Source organism: Entelurus aequoreus, linkage group LG13 (genome assembly GCF_033978785.1).
Source record: "Entelurus aequoreus isolate RoL-2023_Sb linkage group LG13, RoL_Eaeq_v1.1, whole genome shotgun sequence".
Lineage (NCBI taxonomy): Eukaryota > Metazoa > Chordata > Actinopteri > Syngnathiformes > Syngnathidae > Entelurus > Entelurus aequoreus.
This window is the reverse complement of record NC_084743.1, coordinates 59,802,698-59,805,197: the sequence shown is the minus strand read 5'-3', so window position 1 is coordinate 59,805,197 and position 2,500 is coordinate 59,802,698. Positions and strand designations below refer to the sequence as shown.

Sequence of the window (2,500 nt, the reverse complement as noted above, 5' to 3'; positions counted from 1 at the left end):
GGAATTTTGATGACATGTTTTAAATAGGTTAAAATACAATCTGCACTTTTTTAGAATATATAACAAATTGGACCAAGCTATATTTCTAACAAAGACAAATCATTATTTCTTCTAGATTTTCCAGAACAAAAATGTTAAAAGAAAATCAAAAGACTTTGAAATAAGATTTAAATTTGATTCTACAGATTTTCTAGATTTGCCAGAATAATGTTTTTGAATTTTAATCATAATAAGTTTGAAAAAATATTTCACAAATATTCTTCGTCGAAAAAACAGAAGCTAAAATGAAGAATTAAATTAAAATGTATTTATTATTCTTTACAATAAAAATTTTTTATTTACTTGAACATTGATTTAAAGGCCTACTGAAATGAATTTTTTTTATTTAAACGGGGATAGCAGATCTATTCTATGTGTCATACTTGATCATTTCGCGATATTGCCATATTTTTGCTGAAAGGATTTAGTATAGAACAACGACGATAAAGATTGCAACTTTTGGTATCTGATAAAAAAAAGGCTTGCACCTACCGGAAGTAGCGTGACGTAGTCAGTTGAACATATACGCAAAGTTCCCTATTGTTTACAATGATGGCCGCATGAAGTGAGAGAGATTCGGACCGAGAAAGCGACAATTTCCCCATTAATTTGAGCGAGGATGAAAGATTTGTGGATGAGTAAAGTGCAAGTGAAGGACTAGTGGGGAGTTGAAGCTATTCAGATAGGGAAGATGCTGTGAGAGCCGGGGGTGACCTGATATTCAGCTGGGAATGACTACAACAGTAAATAAACACAAGACATATATATACTCTATTAGCCACAACACAACCAGGCTTATATTTAATATGCCACAAATTAATCCTGCATAAAAACACCTGCGTGTTTGTTATGCTAGCTCCTAGCTCCTCTGCTAGCTCCTAGCTCCATAGAACACGCCAATACAATTCAAACACCTGATCAACACACACAATCACTCAGCCCAAAAGACCGTTTACCTAACCCAAGGTTCATAAAGCTTATATATTTTTAAAAAGTTACGTACGTGACGCGCACATACGGTCAAGTTATCGAATGTTTAGCAGCCAAGGCTGCATACTCACGGTACCTGATATTCAGCTGGGAATGACTACAACAGTAAATAAACACAAGACATATATATACTCTATTAGCCACAACACAACCAGGCTTATATTTAATATGCCACAAATTAATCCTGCATAATAACACCTGCGTGTTTGTTATGCTAGCTCCTAGCTCCTCTGCTAGCTCCTAGCTCCATAGAACACGCCAATACAATTCAAACACCCGATCAACACACACAATCACTCAGCCCAAAAGACCGTTCACCTAACCCAAGGTTCATAAAGCTTATATATTTTTAAAAAGTTACGTACGTGACGCGCACTTACGGTACGGTACGTGTTATGCTAGCTCCTAGCTCCTCTGCTAGCTCCTAGCTCCATAGAACACGCCAATACAATTCAAACACATGATCAACACACACAATCACTCAGCCCAAAAGACCGTTCACCTAACCCAAGGTTCATAAAGCTTATATATTTTAAAAAAGTTACGTACATACGCAAAAAAAAGCCAAAGCTGCATACTCACAGTAGCACGTCTGCGTCTTTGTCATCCAAATCAAAGTAATCCTGGTAAGAGTCTGTGTTGTCCCAGTTCTCTACAGGCGTCTGTGTATCCAAATCAAAAGTCCTCCTGGTTAGAGTCTCTGTTATCCGAGTTCTTCCATCTTGACTGCATCTTTCGGGAATGTAAACAAAGAAGCGCCGGCTGTGTACTGTTGTGGCTGACTACGTTCGAAAAATACGTCCATTTCGCACCGACAACTTTCTTCTTTGCTTGCTTGGCTTCCTTCTCCATAATGCAATGAACATGATTGAAACAGATTCACGAACACAGATGTCCAGAATACTGTGGAATTATGAAATGAAAACAGAGCTTTTTCATATCGGCTTCAATGTGGAAGGCATACCCGTGTTCGTCGGGCTACGTCACGCGCATACGTCATCCTCAGAGGCGTTTCGAACCGGAAGTTTAGCGGCAAATTTAAAATGTCACTTTATAAGTTAACCCGGCCGTATTGGCATGTGTTATAATGTTAAGATTTCATCATTGATATATAAACTATCAGACTGCGTGGTCGGTAGTAGTGGGTTTCAGTAGGCCTTTAAATTGTCAGGAAAGAAGAGGAAGGAATTTAAAAGGTAAAAAGGTATATGTGTTTAAAAATCCTAAAATCCTTTTTAAGGTTTTATTTTTTCTCTAAAATTGTCTTTCTGAAAGTTATAAAAGGCAAAGTAAAAAAAATTATGAATTTATTTAAACAAGTGAAGACCAAGTCTTTAAAATATTTTCTTGGATTTTCAAATTCTATTTCAGTTTTGTCTCTCTTAGAATTAAAAATGTCGGGCAAAGCGAGACCATCCTGCTAGTAAATAAATAAAATTTAAAAAATAGAGGCAGCTCACTGGTAAGTGCT

At 36.6% G+C, this 2,500-nt stretch overlaps 1 protein-coding gene across 1 annotated transcript in view; it reads left to right on the top strand.

Annotated features, from left to right (window-relative positions):
- The window catches only part of LOC133663544 (cGMP-inhibited 3',5'-cyclic phosphodiesterase 3A-like), a 72,190-nt gene that overhangs the window by 16,596 nt on the left and 53,094 nt on the right, over positions 1–2,500 (top strand). The gene's annotated exons all lie outside the window — the stretch shown is intronic.